This window comes from Bombus bifarius, unplaced genomic scaffold (genome assembly GCF_011952205.1).
Source record: "Bombus bifarius isolate JDL3187 unplaced genomic scaffold, Bbif_JDL3187 scf7180000008323, whole genome shotgun sequence".
In the NCBI taxonomy this organism is placed as follows: Eukaryota; Metazoa; Arthropoda; class Insecta; order Hymenoptera; family Apidae; genus Bombus; species Bombus bifarius.
In genome coordinates this window covers 151,444-168,403 of record NW_022884592.1, presented here as the reverse complement: position 1 = coordinate 168,403, position 16,960 = coordinate 151,444, and the positions used below count along the sequence as shown (strand labels likewise).

The 16,960-nt window shown below is 40.7% G+C and overlaps 2 pseudogenes; both read right to left on the bottom strand.

Annotated features, from left to right (window-relative positions):
• Positions 1-3,818: 3,818 nt before the first annotated feature.
• On the bottom strand, positions 3,819-4,739 carry LOC117212569 (annotated as a pseudogene).
• A 2,566-nt stretch (positions 4,740-7,305) lies between these two features.
• On the bottom strand, positions 7,306-7,775 carry LOC117212566 (annotated as a pseudogene).
• Between the last annotated feature and the right edge of the window lie 9,185 nt (positions 7,776-16,960).

Sequence of the window (16,960 nt, the reverse complement as noted above, 5' to 3'; positions counted from 1 at the left end):
AGAAATGTAAGTTACTCTTCCTCTCGGTGTCCAGGCCTCTCGGTTCGATTTTCCCTCGCGGCCTGCCCTAGCACTCATAACCTAGATTTTAACGGATAACAACGCACCCTCCCCCGTACCCTGGACTACAGCACGACTGGTTGCAGCTCGTCTGTTTTCTTTCAATCTTCAATGTGGCTTGGCTGTTGGTTCGCGTTCGTCGATATCGGAAGCTTCCTTTTCCTTCGCCGCTATTCTTCTTCTTTCTTCCTTCTTTGTTCTTTTTTCTTTTTTATCGCGACTTCAAAGAGAATAACGGCCATCGATTCCGAGATGAGCGATTCTGGGTCAACGGTCTTCCTTGTGTCCCTGTTACCCCTGGCTGGAGGGTAAATTGATATTCAAGGGAAAAGAAAAAGCTAGAAACGGATGGAATACAAATGGTTATGTTCCATGGAGGCTTGGGCGATGTTATATCAGATGGGGGCGTTAGTTTGTTGAAGAAGGATCTGTTCGAGATGGGGATGAAAAGTTTTTTGATGAAATATCATAGCGACACACGATGTAGAAAGATTTGTTTTAAAGTTGCGATTTGTTGGTTATTGAAGATCACAAGTGAAACAATAGAATATGTCATATTTTCAAATATCTGTCACAAAAGAGATCAATGAAATGATGAACTATCGTTTCTCCTGATAGAGAAGCAGTATTAAAGATCAGAATCAATCTGATATTCCGAAAATTGTTTTTCTTATATAATTTTAGCATTAAATATGTAGTTTTTTGTACGTAATATTTAATAGTTAAAAAATATAATATTGATTATACATTTGGCTTATTATAAAATTTCGTATATGTACCACCTATTTTCTAAAGAATTATGTTTGCTTTCTTGTTATCTACGCCATTAAAATAATTCCTATTAACCACCAAGTGATATGAAAATCAGAATGTAAGAAAAATATACTTATCCCATTTTCCTTAGAATTTTATTGATATTTTGTTAAACAATAGTATGAAAGTATACTTTATACGTTTATCGTATTAATATTTTATTTCAATTGTGTTTCATTGGTTTGTATAAATGGTTTTCTTTCTTACTGCCTCTCTCAATGCATTTCTCACAATAATCTAAATATACATTAAATATAAAACAAAGATTCTGTATTCTTCCTAATGTTTAATAAGTTTTGGGGGATGAAAATATTGTTTATATATGTCGGATTCACATTATGATTAGGGTTAGGGGCGTGTAACGAATCTTCATTTGGATTAGACATTCTTGTTATGCAATAGAGAAGATATTTACTAGTACAAATATGATTATTAGTACAAGTGTGAATATTACAGAATTGGCAAATAACCGCGGTGATTAGACACTAATGACAATGGTCTCATGTTCCATAACGAATCCGCGGTCAACGGGATAACAAATGTACTTTCTTCCAAAGTCTAAGTTGGACTCGACTTACCTGTCTACGGTACAAATATTACTGAACTAACTCTTTGTTAGAACGTAGAGTATTGCCTAACTAGAGTATTTGACATCGTGAAAATGCTGTGTAACTCGCTAATGAGACCTCACGAGAGGATCACTTTCCGTCACGATGATGCTGCAGAGGTAACTATGATGGGATGTGTCTAAGAACACGAGTTCATCGGATTCGTCGAGGAAAGCCTTTGTTCGGAAAGTGAGGGAAATGGACGTTCCTGTTAATTAGTTAATTTCTATGTTGGTGGTTGAAGAAAGATGCTAACCGCCCTTGAGACAAAGTTGCTAGCCGGAAGCGTTTTTCGTAAGAAAAGCAGATTTCCCGTATCTTCCTGTAGTATCCCGTAGTAGATGGTAGATTTAGGGGCTGTTAGGATAAAGACTGTTTGTCTGTGTGAAGGACTTTAGTTAACTAAATCTTGAGATTTGTAACGGGTCCTCAGGCTAGCTGAACATGTACTGTGGAGAGGCGTCAATATCTGGTAATCATCTTGCCCGAAGAATAGGGTCTGTGTGTGGACAGAAACCGTTGGAATGTTTATTGTCGCGAGCCGCTACAACTATTTCTTTTAAGGAGAGCTATAAAATTACTCCATACCTCTGTTAGGTAAAAACGTTCATCCCGCGACCGCAGCTATGTTCAGCGACTAGTTGTCGCCTCGAGCCCGAGCTCATTATCACAAATCTCGGACAATTATAATCGAGTTAAATTATAGAGGCTAAGATATTGGGGATTTTCCGAAGAATTTCAAAGAAAAGACCCCGCTGTTCCTTTCATCTTCAACATATATATCCGATAGGAAATACTTTATATCGATAATAATGATCTAAACAGTTTGTATAATGTGTATAGAATTGTTGGAATCAGAGGGGAAACAAGAGGACTGTCGATCCTTACTGGCCGGAAAATATTGATCCATCGTTTCGCTTCAAACGTGATAACGATTATGTAATTATCAATAAAGTTACAAAATAGCAGTGTATTGTTAAAATATACAGGATGGGGTACAAAACATTTTGAAAAAGATAATGTAGTGCCAAGAAGAAACAATTTAATCTTCCTATGACATTCAAAGCTTTTCTAATACGTTCATGCTGCCGTTTCTTCAAAAAGTTTTTATAATTTAGAGAGTGTAATGAGTTAGATCGAAAATGATCTAACTGTCATACAATATGTGTCACGAATATGATTTATTATTATGAAATAAAGAATTTAAAAACCTACTTTTTCGATAAAAAAAAGTCATCTAACAGAAATTCCATTTTCCCTATCTCGTAATAATACGCTATCATGATCAGAAACGAAATAAAAGAGAGAATAGAAACAGATAAAATAAGAAAAAAACAAGTAAAAATTTGAAAGTAAATGAAATAACGTGGAATCTATCGATTGTGATTCGCAATGGGAATGGGCGACTCGATTTGAAAATTCGAAACAAAGGTAATCGTCCCTCGGTTTAGGTGTCGCCATTACTGGCAGAAATACCGACGTGCCTAAAAAGCATTCGTGCGAGAAAGCGATTGACCGAGTCGCTGGAGCAAATCAGATTTATCGGACACAGACGGGTCAGAATCGCTCTGAGTAATTAACCGAGTTATTCGACGACGAGGAAAACCCGCTGCACCATTCTCTGTCGCTTTTTGATGCTTCGACCCTCACAGCTGACGTCATCCTCGTTTATGGACGTGTCATTTTCATCTTTCGTTTAACTCACGAAAACGGCTTGCGAAAGTAATCAACGCGTAGTACGTGGAATTTCGACGCATAACCTTTGGTTTAAATCTTTCTAGGAGAAAAGCACAGCATACGTATGGAATGGCGCTAATTGGAGAAAAAGGAAGAAGTTATTAACGTAAATATTAAATAGAACTGGTTCGTTGGATTTATCGAGAATCTAATGAAAATTGGAAAAAAAGAATTCGGATGAGAATGATTCGAATGAAAATATATAGTGATGGATTTGACCGTTAAATTGATTTCTTTATAAAACTGTAATTCTGAAATAGATTACGATATTAAGATGCTGTACTTTGAGATGAAATGTTTTGTTTCTGGTTACTTTTAATCTCTAACTATGAACCATCCGTTGCTCCACCGGTTTGAATTTTTATTTTTTCAGAAAAATGAATAAAAATATGATAAATAATTGATAGTATTAAATAATATATTATTATTTTATTTATTATTGCTTAGTCCGTGCCTTTCGGCTTTGGACAAACTTTCGGTTTTACATCTCTTACCACATACCTATTTCGCTTCTTATATATCCTCACCTCTTATCCACTCTATTATATTGCACTCCCTTAATTATTTTATCCCACTTAATTATTGTATCTCTAAAAACTAAAACTAAAAAAACTAAAAACTAAAAACTAATGACTAAAAAACTATTGCAACTTTGGGCTCTTGCCTCCTTGCTGTGCTTCCTGCCTGTCGTTCCTCCTCGTCTTGTATTGCCCTTCTTCTTTCTATTATTGCTTTTAGTTCTGTTAGACCTTCTCCAGTCTCATTTAGTGTTTTTTTTTTTTATATCCTCTGATCCTCCCGTTATTTCACATTCTTCTATTACATGTCTCAGGTCTTCTTCTTTCCTTTTACATAGTCTGCATCTTTTTTCTCCCTCTTCTTTCCAGTATTCCCTTACTTTGGTCACGTTTCCACATCTGAATCTTGCTAATATTCTTCTGTCCTTCGACTTCATCCTCCCTTCTAAGTACTTTGGTAATTCGTCTTTGACGATATTTCTGTAATGTATGTTATATCTGGATTCCCTTATCCTTTCCCCCCTCTCTTCTGCTTCTCTCTTTCTTCTTTCTTTTATAATTTGGTCTGCTGTCATCCTTTCCTGCTCTTCTATTGCTTCTATCTGCGTCCCTCCATTTCTCACCTCTTCCAGTCCCTTCTTTCTCTTTCTTGTTCTTTTCCCTTCTTGGCCATTTCCTCAGTTTCTCTCTCTTTCCTTTATACACTCCTTTACTAGTTCCTTTTTTGATTCTAAGGCCTTCTCTTCATACCTTGCTGTTCTTTTTAATGCTTTTTCTCTGATTTCTATTAGCTTGCATTCTTCTATCAATATATAATTTGGTGTTGTCATAACTAAACCATCATATCCATTTCGCATATCTTCTTTGTATTCTATCCAGTCTTTCTTCCATGTTCCAGCCCCATACCTCTGCTCCAAACAGCGCCACGCTCTTTACCAGTGCTCCAAACATCCTCATTCTCTTCTTGTAATCCTGTTTTAATATTCTTTCTCCCACGGTCCATGTTTTCTTCATTGCCATTGTTGCTCTCTTTTTCCTGTCTTGTATGTATTTCTCATCACTTCCGTTTTTCTGTAGTATGTACCCTAGTTATCTTATCTCGTCCACTTCTTCTAATTCTTGCTCTCCCCATTTTTATTTTCTTTGTCTCCTTTTGTTCCTTCTTTTTTCTAAAACTACTATCTTTGTCTTTTTCGTGCTCAGTTCTAATTCGGCTTCCTTTAAAAATTTTGTGAATCTCTTTAGCATTTCCTTTAGCTCTTCATCTCTATCGGCCATCAGCACAATATCGTCTGCATATATCAGTGACCATACCTTCTTTCTCCTACCACTATGCCCCTGGCTTGTCCTTTCCTTAGTTCTTCTTCCAGCCCTGCCACGTAGATGTTGAATAACGTCGGGTTCAACAGGCACCCTTGTTTGACTCCCCTCACTGTACAAAATTCTTTTGTGTTGTGGTTCTTGATTCTCACTACATTCTTTGTTTCTGCGTATATCTCTTTAATCCTTCGGGTTAGTTTTTCGTTAATCCCCATTTTTCTCATTTTTTCCTCCAATTTCTCTCTGTTTAGCCTGTCGAACGCCGCTCTTAAATCCGCAAAGCAGACATATAGTTTCCCTTTTTCTCTACTCAACTGTTTGTCTATGATATGGTTTATCACAGATACCGCGTTGGTCACTCCTCTTCCTTTTCTAAATCCGAATTGGCTCTCTTCCAGTTTGTTTTCAATCTGTGCCTTCAGCCGTTCGTCGAGTATCCCTGCATAGATCTTGTACGCTGTGTCCATTAATGTTACTCCTCTGTAACTCTTCGCTACTCTCTTGTCCCCCTTCTTGTATATCGGACATATTACTCCTTTTTCCTCCTGGTATCCCCTCCCCATTCTATATTTTCCTTAACAATTCCTATAACGCCTCCTCCACTTCTTTCGGCTCATACTTCCATACCTCATTTTCTAACTTATCTTCCCCCATTGCTTTCTTTTCCTTCAAGTTTCTTATCCGATAGATCACCTCTTCCTTCTGTATATTATCTTCTCTCTCCTCCATTATTTTCTCTTCCGCTTTATGCCCCTCCGTTTTTCTGCCCTCTTCGCGCTCTGTTCCTTCTAAAATTTCCATAAAGTGATTTTTCCACTCTTCTTCGCTTATATCTTCATCTGTACCCTCTCTTCTTCTTCTATATTTATTTATGTATTTCCACACTTCTTGTTCTGTTTTGATCTTCTTTCTCCGTTTGATCTATTTTCTCCGTTTCTTCTTCTTCGTGTCTTTCCTTTTTTTGTTTGCACTACTGTTGGAATGCCTTTTTTCCTCTATGAGCGCTTCTCTGCTGCATTTTCCTTTCATAATCTTTGTCATCTTCCTTCTCATCTCTCTTTTCCTATCTTTCCACTCCTTGTCGTACCACGTTTTCTCTCCCATGTCCCATTTCCTTATCTTCACTTTCTTCTTTGACATTGCTTCGTTTATCTTCTTTTTGATTTCTGTCCACATTTCTCTACTATTCTTCCATTGCAGGTCCAGTCTTTACATTCCTCCAAGTATTTTTCCACACTTTCGTTTGTCCATTCCCCTTTCTCCTTCTTTTCTTCTTTTTCCTCATTTATTTGTAGTTCCTGCCCCCCTATTTCTATTTCTAACGGCATGTGGTCTGACTCTGTTCTTTTTCCTACTTTCATGTCAATTATTTCTTCTGTCGCCTCCTGATTGCCAATCACATAGTCTATTACTGAGTTTCCTCTCTCCCCAATACAGGTCCACTCCTCCACTTCTTTATGTCTGCCATCGATTATCGTCCAGCCTTTCTCTTCCAGATATTTTAGCAGTATTCTTCCTTCCATGTTTATTGTCTTGTCTTTTGATCATCTGTTTTTTTCTTTCTTTTCTTTCCCTTTTCCTTTCCTCCCTCTTCTCACGTTCTTGCGTTCCAGTTTCCGCCGATGACTTCCTCTTCTCTTCCGTCTACTCTTTCCTCTATTTCTTTCCATGTCCCTTTTGTGTCTTGATTATAAACCACCATTACCCTATACGAACCCTATACGTATGTTATCATTGTATACTATTTTTCTTTCCACTATATTATCACTTATTTCTTTGTATTCTATTTCTCTCAGTTCCTTATTTATACCCGTTATTATTCCCCCCTTTGCTCTTCCTTTTTTCCTTACTCTCATTACTGCCCTACATTTCCAGTCGAATTCTTTGGGTAGTCTATATTTTAATTTTTCCCAATTGTCCTCCTCTATCCATGTTTCCGTGAGTCCGATCACGTCGAATGTCCTCAAATATTCCCACACCTCCTTGTCCTTACTTATTAACCTTGCTACATTCCAGAAGCACATTTTCTTCCCCTTTGTAGTCCCCCATTTTCCCCTTTTTTCATTTTTCGTCCCCTCTCTTTCTTTCTTCCTCCAGCCTCTCTTCATTTTCGTTCCACCTGTACCATCTGTTTTCTATATTTAGTTTCTTATATCCAATCTTTGCATATTCGCCCTTTTCCCTTCTTTCTCTGGCTACCCCTCTTATATGTTGCTGTACCTCCATTTCTTTTCTTGTCAGGTCGTCATCTATGTATACCCCTTTTCCAATTTGCTTTTCTCCTTCATTATCCTTATTTTTTCCTCAGTTGATTTCATCGTCGCCACTACTATTGTGTTTTTGTCCCCCACCCTTATCATATGTGTTCTTTCTACTTCTGCCCCTATCCCCATTTTTTCGTTTATGAACTCCTTTACTGTCTCTTCATTGCTTCCTTCGTTCCAGTCTACTCCTTTGATTACTATGTTCCTTCTTCTTTTTTCTCTCCCTGCCCTGTCCTTCTCCTCCTCGATTCTTCTGATTCTGCCCAATAGTTCTTTCTTTTCCGTTTCCCACTCTTCTTTCTCTCTGACTCTCTCTCTCTTCCCCTTCTTTCCCTTTCCTCTTTCATTTCCCTCTTCATCTCCTCCACTTGCTTTTCGAATATACCTTTTATTTCTTTTATCGTTATCTCGAATCCTCTTTCCATATTCCCCATTTTTTCAATCATTACCTCCATTCCTGTCTCCCTGGTTGGTGTCTCTTTTTCTGACAAGCTGTATTTATTCAATATATTTTTGAAATCTGCCTTATCTCCCGCATTACCCGCGTTCCTATGTCTTCCTCTGTTTGTCGCCATCTGTCGTTTCCCTACTTACTTTTTTTGCAGCGCTTCTGACTTCCTAACCTCTTCTTTTCTAGTTTTTCTTATTTGAATCTCTCTCTCTCGTTCCTGTCTTCTTTTCTCTTTTCTTTTACTTTCTCTTGGTATTCTCACCCTTTATTTTCCCTTCTTCGTGTCAATTTGTGTTTCCTTCTCCTTTTTCCCTTCACACTTCACTTTTTCCGCAGAGCACTCCTTCCGCGTGTTACCCTCGCCCCGAACCAAACCGAAAGTTCATTAAATAATATAAATAACTCTATATATATGTCGGGTTTGCATTAGAATTAGGGTTAGGGGCGTGAAACGAATCTTCATTTGAATTACACATTGTCGTTATGCAATAGAGAAGACAATGACTAGTGCAAATGCGATTATTACAGAACTTGACAAGTAACCGTGGTACTTAGATACTCGGGAAGCTAATGACAATGATCCTAGGTTCAATAACGAATCCGCGGTCAACGGGATAACAGGATGCGCTTTCTTCCAAAGTCCAAATCGTACTCGACTTGTGTTACGTCGCGTAACACTCTACCTAGCCGAGGCCACACACCGCGGGCAATATGGCAACCAGATGTCTTCGGATACTCGCAGCGTATCCTCCATAGTTTCAAGTACCTTCCATAAATCTCATAGATTTCCTAGAAAAGGTCCTTCAAACCAAACGTCTGTTTCCGAAGAATTTCTAAGGACTATTGTCTACCCCAACTGGACAAGGGAAAGTTAGTTTTTCTCACGTACGCTGCAACTTTCCTCCCACTAACCACTTTCTCTCGAGGGCGGTTAAGACCCTTCGTTTAACCAATTAAAAACGAAGCCTATTCCCTCACTCTCCTAAATAACATCGGCACCAACAAATCCGATGGTCCCGTGCGCTAGACACACCCATCCTTAGCTTTCCTCCGAGACAGCATCGTCTCCCAAGACAGTACTGTTTTTGCATCCTTCGAACGATCAACATCCTTCCACCGGGTATACACACCCGCAGATCAGTCACTCATTCATCTCGTACATACGCACCAGCGTAACTGTCTTCGATATAAGTTGTTGGAATAAACGGTGAAATATAACTTACTGCTGTGTCATATTCATTTAACCACCTGTTATCTTAACCGAAACAGGGGAACGACTACTTCGCGGCGTCGATTCACCGAATCGTAGCGAGAAGTTACGCCTCTCGCTGACGCGTTTTCCTCGCGACCGCGTCTCTCCGCGAACGGTCGTAACAACTTGCTTGGCTACGGTGGAAGTATAACTAAACTAACTCTTTGTTAAAACGTAGAATATCCACCGAGCGTAAAGAAGCTAAGTAACTCGCTAATACGATCTCACAAGAGAATGAATTTCCGTCGCGATGATGCTGCAGAGGAAAACTATGATGGGGTGTGTCTGAGGACATGAAATCATCGGATTCGTCGAGGATAGCCTTCGTTCAGAAGGCGAGGAAAATTGGCGTTGCTGCTAATTGGTCAATCTCCATATCGGTGGTTAGAAAAAGGTGCTAGCCGCCCTCGAGGGAAAGTTGCTAGCGGGAGACGCCGTTCGTTGAAAAATAGGTCTCTCCTATCTTCTCGTAGCTGGGAGAAAGATTGTTTGTCTGTCTGAAGGACTTTAGTCAACTAAATCTTAAGATTTATAACGGGCCCTCAGGCTAGTGTACATGTACTGCGGAGACGCATCGACATCTGGCAATCATCTTACTCGAAGAATAGGGTCTGCATGTGGCGAGCCACGGGACAGAAACCGTTGGAATGTTTACTGTCGCGTGCCGCTACAAATATTTCTTTTAAGGAGAGCTATAGAATTGCTCCATACCTTTGTTAAACAAAGCGTTCATCTCGTGACCGCGGCTACTTTCGACGACTGGTTGTCGCCTCGAGCCCAAGCTCATTATCACAAATCTCGAACAAATACAATCGAATCGTATGACGACAATTATTTAATTATACTTATGATAGAATCTAGATTACGGTGTTAAGGGATTTTCCCGAAGTTCCAAAGGGAAGGCTCCGATGTCCTTTCATCTCCGACATATATATAAAGATACATTTTTGCCACGTGCATCTACATTTCTACGTAACATCAAGCAAATCCGTGTATGGACAAATTCGCCGATTTAATTTTCATTGGCTATCCGTACCATAACGTAATTTCCCTCGAATTCTCTTTTCCACATTCAGTCAATTCAAAAGCTCCAACGACCTCCTATGATAGGTAATGACGCATTCTAATAATTAGAATGTGAGACGCGACATTCACAACTAAAATCGCTATTGCTAAGAATGATGTATGTAATCATTTATTAACGAATGAAAATTAAGTGATTCCTTTCATGGTTTTAGAAATCGATAATTTAATTTGATATACGTAGTTCGGTGATTATTTACGTCAGGTCACGCCTCATTTTTATGACTTACAAATATGTTGTCACGGCCATTATTCTGCACAACTTTCCCCTATACCTGTTACCGCCACTCAGCTTTAGTTTCCGAGATATGCACAAAAACTTTCAATAAAATTTACGTTACGATTGCATTTTATTCTGTAGTAAGCGATCGTATCTTTATATAGTCTAATATAAACTTAACTCATTGATAAGAGAGATAACCATTTTTGGTATTTATAAATAAAAAATAAATAATGGGTTGTGGGTTGAGTCAAAATAGTATCCGGAAACGCTAGTGTGGAATAATTTTGGACATATACATTGATATATCGACTGTTGCGTTATATTTTGATCTCCTATAGGTCAAAATAATGTATACAAAATATATACGTGTCTCTAACATGCAACCTATCGATAACCACGTACGTTCTTTTCAAGTTATACACAAAAGTATATTCGGTAGTAATAAATAATAATAAATCGTGATAATCGAATTTACGATATACTTGCAAGATCGAATGAAATAAAAATTAATTCATGCTAGCGCTACGGACCATCTCACTACAGCCGGATGATAATCTAACCTATCCTGTATGCCAGTAATTTATCATTTTCTAATTATTGAAGCTGTGTGGTGGTAACATCTACGGGACGCTAAAAGAATAAATGCTAAAGGACAAAAGCATTTGTCAAAAAAATTCCGCGCAAAATTGATCTCAAGCGTGATTTTCGAGGTCAAATTTTTTTATTTGCAAAATTCTTTATTTTACTACTTATCAGAGGGAACAAGAGATCGCAAATGACTTTTTCTCCCGAAAAATAAGTTGTAGTTTCAATAACTCTTCAATTCACAATGTATTTACATTCTGCAGTCAGATACAAAAAAGTAACATTTATATAGATTAATACTGCAAATCTATAATTATACACATATTGAGTATTTTCCTTTCTTTGTTTCTTTTTTTCTTTGTTTTCTTTCGTTCTTTTTTTATCAATAGTACCGAACTTGCACTTCTTACTCCGGTCAAATTTCCTTCTAAAATTACGTATAATTTCAGATAGCAAGAAAGATGTTTAATTCGGCATATTCCACTGGAATATCAAATTTCTACCAATAATTACGCTGGTAGATATCCGTAACCGTAAGTAAAATGCTATAAAATCTTTGAATTTTTTTCTTTTTGTATATATTTATTTTTCATTGTAACGGCGGAAAGTATGCTGGATTTGACATTACTGTTCAACGGATGTAAATTATCAAATCGAACTATATACGGTATCTTTTACTCTGCAAAGAAAGAAGTCCAGTGGTGTCGAATCTCCTGAACTAGGTGATCCATCTCTAACCTCGCATAATTTGTTATGAAATCGTGAACGTAAAAGTCGTAAATGCAATACTCTTGTTATCGATGTAGACATATAATTCTTCACCATTCTTGATTATATCTTTCAAATTATTGCATATGCTTTTTCACAAGTCCAAATCTTCGCATTTGTTGATTGAGAATGCTACTGCATTTATCAAACGGTACCGGAAACATATGTAGTTACGACTTAAGTAGCATCCAATGATAAGAATTTAGTCCAATAACCTAACAATTTGTAGTGCTGTAACGCTACGAATTTTTTATAAAATTGTAAGTTTCCTTAAAAATAATAATTAACCTGTTCTTCTTTAGGAATTTGGGGGCGATTTGATCTTTAATATGAATTTGAATGTCGCAATAATTCTTGATCACCAAATTGTTAACTTAATCGCAGAAATTTGTATTGTCCGAGACCTTTTTGGCACGTAAATATCTTCCATTCTATATTCTAACTGTATTCTAATATATCTGTAATTTTCTGCTGCTTCAATAATAACACAAATATAGATACAAACATATAAATGTAAATATAAATATATCGTGAATGAAATCAGTTTGGGAATTGTTAAAACCTTAACATCTTTGTAGTATCGTGGACGAAAGGCCTGGGAAATATCGGACGAACTATGAACAGTGTCGCGAGAGCCGAGGCGCCGTCGGGCCCATCAATGTGTCATCGGTCTTTTCAAGTGCATAGTTTCGTGGAAAAGACCTACGTGACCCTGGCCACGAGCGTCTGCGGAACACGTGTGCGGTGGGCCTAGGAAAAGGACAACAGAATGCGACAACGGCCAGAAAGGGTCAGTCGAGAAACAGAGTGCGAGTCGAGAAACAGAGCGCGAGTCGAAAAGCAGAGAGTGCGAGTCGAGGAGCCGAGTGCGAGTCGAGCGGAAACGGAGGTTGCGAGTGGCGTTGCCGAGAGAGTGTGGATTGCGCTGTGTTCTATACGTTTGGTATGAATAGTTCAAGTTAAGCCACAATCGTCTTTTCTGTCTGATTAACATCTCTATTGTCCACGTTTTGTAAACATATTACATCACGATATTACATCTTTTTCCCAGTGAAAGGGTCATTAGCGACTCATGGTTCTTTTAAAACTTTTCATGATCAGTAGATTACATTGCAATAATAAAAAATCTTGACAACATATTTCAGAGTCGTCAAAATCGTTGAGGCGTGCCCTAACGTAAATATATAATTACACATCTTTCATTTCAATGAGACACTGAGAGAAGAAGAAATGTTTCCGTTGAATTCGCGAACACCTGACGCCAATGTTTATTCCATTTGTTGTCAGACTTTCTCATTGCGACTGTGGGATTCCTTTAGACCTTGAACGAACGCTATCATTGGAGGGGGCAACCTTAAGAATCTAGGCATACGCGATCGAAAACACGTATACATATCGGGTAAGAAGCCACATATTCTGTTCATCATTTTCTGTTCAATCATCATTCGATATTGGCGTATTGTGGTCAACCTTATTACGCGACTTGTCACGTGCTTGTGTTCAACCGTTAAATTGTGATTTTCAATCCTTGTGAAAAATTTTAAATTTGAGGAACTTTATTGAAAATCTAAGTGTCTGTAAATTGTTTCGAAATTGTGAAAGGAATGTGCTTGTTCTAAAAATGACAACTCGAAAAACATGATTTCTAAGTTATCATTATGAGAACGTCGTAGGATCAATTACGATTGAAGAATGTTCTTTCATTACGGTAGTGTTATGTCTATCTTCTTAATTCAAATGAATCTATATTGCATTAAATAAAAACGTGTTATTACCAGTTGTTCCGTAAACATGTTTGTGTCAATAAATTTAAAACTGTCATATTTTGAATATCGCTGTTTCAGTGGATTTCAGTAACATACAAAAAGTGTCGAAGTTCAGCTAGTGTCAATCCAACTGATAAACGTAAGTGGAAACTATTAATATACATATTTCCAAATATTTGTGTAAAATATTTTCGAGATACACTACTTTTTATAAAATGCCCGTAATCTACATGTCCAATTTTTGTGATTGAATGATATAAAGATTGTCCTTTTTCGAACTGAAACATTATCAAAATGTTCAAAATACACATATGCTAGATTATGATGCAGGTCAATTGTATCACTTGCTACTAACAAAAGTTAATTGTATACTTTTGTTAACTTATTGCTTATATGCCAAAATTTTTTACTTTAGACGTATTACACTGTCTTACAAAACATTTTTCAGTCTTGCGATACAATTCGGTAAACCTTGTAAAGTGTCGCGTCCTAAACACGAATTCGGAAGCAGCATTACTGTATGTAATTTTTGTAAAGATGCACGACTTTTTCTTCGATATATCAGTATAAAATATATTTTGTTATTCCAAATAGTTGTAAATTGGCAACAAAGTTTAAAACAGAGCAAATTCATAAATTTCATATCCGCTACTTTTACAGTTTTACTAAAAGTTCTTTATGCAGCATAAACTCCATATTTATACTACATCATATACCACATTATACAATGTCGGATTCTGTAGACATTTCTGGAAAAGAAATATCGCGAAAAAACTGCGTTCCCACGAACTATCTTCTTATTTTCCATTAGTTATTCTGTTGAAATCAAATTATTCGAACTTAAACGGCTTGAATTCAACTGACTTGATTAGTCTGAAGGAAAAAGTGGATTAGATGGGTTCTTATGAAAATATAGGCTTTTATAGAAAATTGGTAATGATTTTATACCACGATAAGTTCCAACAATAATCAATATTCCCTTTCTCCTTGAAAATTTCTCGAAAATCGTTCACGAATCTTATCGTAAATTAATTATGCTTGGGACCGAAAAGTGTCTCACCCCCAGTCTATTTATTTCGTATTTAATTAAACTTTCACTCAATCACAAAGCTTGAGCGCCGTTCTTTAATTAATTTATAAAATATAGGAAGAATATAGAATATAGAATAATTCCTGTTAACTACCTAGTTTTAATCAGCAAACGAATAGTTAGTAACAGTAGTTTATTTCATAATGAAAGGTAAATTAGTTTCCTCGTTCGCCACAAGAACCGTACAAGCATGATTGCGGTCGGCGAGAGACACCTCACGGTCGAGCGTGGAGCCGTCGGCCGACGAGGCAGGATTCACTACCATTATAGGAGGAGGAAGAGGGAGGCGAGGCGAAGGAACAGAAAATCAACAGCGCAACCTCTTCCAGCGGTCCATGCGCCGACCAAGGACTCGGGAACCAAGGGACGGGTATCATCGTCTTCTTCTCCATCGTCGACGTTGCGAACAGGGGCCTTGGGGCAGGAAAGAGACGTAACGCTAGTGGGCGAGACCTGCGCAGCGAGAAAGTGCCGGGCCTTGCCCGACGCCCACGGTGTGCCGCGGTATCGCTCACCGTGAGGGATGGCTCGGGTTCCACGTACAGGGATGAGATCGTACGAGTCGTACGAACTCGACATCACGAAGTTAAGACCAAGGAGGGCGATCACGCGGGCGCTGCTGTTCGAGATTCCAGGCCAGGACGCTGGGAGCAAAGCATCGCGACTGGCCGAACGGATGGCAGCCACGCTGAAGGACTTTCCCGCCAAGGTAACCGTGCAACGAAGGATGACCGAGCTAAGAGTGACCGGACTGGAGGACTCGGTCACCCCGGAGGAGATGGCAGCCGCCGTTGCTGAGGCCGGGGGCTGCCACGCCGACTTGGTCGACGTGGGAGTCATACGCTCCACTCCTCGAGGCATCGGGTCTCCTCTCCCGGCGTGCTAACTCTAATGCTTCAGGTGCATGGAGCCAGGTCACGTGCGCCGGAACTGCGGCCGGCCGACCGGTCGGAGCGCTGCTACCGGTGCGGGGCGGAAGGACATCACGCCAGGGACTGCTCGGCGCGAGTGCCTAAGTGTCCCGTGTACGCGGACCTGGTACTGCCTGCGTCGCACCTTATGGGGTCACCGCCATGCAAACCGCCTGCCCGTAAAAAAGAGGGCCGCACAAGAAGCAAGGACCGTTGCACGACGGTGGGCACGCGCCGATGAGGAAGGAACCGATAACGCCGTCAACTGGCCCCACGAAGGCCAGAAGAGAGGACGAAGAAGTCGGACACACCGACTGCGAGGGGAACGGCCCGGAGGAGGCTATGGAGACGGAGCCTTCCCCGACGTGAGCGGAAGAAGAGAAGGAGGACAACTACTCCTGCAGTGCAATCTTAACCGCTCCCGCCAGGCTCAGGACATAATGTTCCAGAGCCTGGCGGAGGAGCGAGTCGGCCTGGCAGCGGTGGCCGAGCCGTACAGCATTCTCGATGCGTCACGGCGCGCTGGGGATCTGATCGGCTCGATCGCCATATTCTGGACCGGGATCGTGGGAAGTCCCTCCTTCTCGGTGATCGAGCGGGGACGGGGCTTCATGGCCGTGAAATGGGGCTGGCCGTGGTGGCTGTCTACGTGTCGCTCAACATCAGCCGGACCGAATACGTCTCTTTCCTGGACGGACTCGCGGCTTGCGTGAGACGACTTCAACGCCCACTCAACGGCATGGGGCTCCCCAACGGAAGGGGGCGCGACGTGCAGGATTGGGTGGCTGCACTCGATCTCCGGCCTATAAACCGGGGGTCGTCCAGCACGTGCGTGGCGTGGCGGGGCGAGTCCATAGTGGACCTCACATCCCGCCGTGTTTCCGGTTGGGAGGTGTCCCCGGAGAAGACGCTCTCGAACCACGTCTACATCTTGATGGAGGTGGCGGTTAGCAGCACGATGGGCGACCGTTCGTTGGGTGCGCGCGTGCCCACCGACCCACCGGGAAGGAGAAGAAGATTCCTGCGATGGGCGGTGATGCGCCGCGAGGAGAACTTCATGGCGGCGGCCGCTATAGCCGTCGCTTGTTTGGAAGAATCCCCGACCGATGAGGACGCGGAAGCGGGAGCGACACGGCTGAGGCGCGACATGCACGCGATCTGCGATTCGTATATGCCGCGGTCCGGAGCTCCGCGCCGCGCCGGCGCGATGTACTGGTGGTCCGAGGAGATGGCTCGTACACTCGACTCCAGTACACCAGATCCCGCCGTAGGCGGCGGGTGGACGAAGCCACGGTGGCTCGTCTGAACGACGACTACCGCGAGGCGCGGAGGTCCCTGCAACGAGCCATCACGGAGGCGAAGAGGCGGGCCTGGGACGAGCTTCTGGCCAGCCTCGGCTCCGATCCCTGGGGGCGCCCTTACAAGATGGTGTCGAACAAACTTCGTCCATGGGCGCCTCCCGTAACGGAGAGTACGGACCCTCGATTCCTGGAGGAGGTCGTCGGCATCCT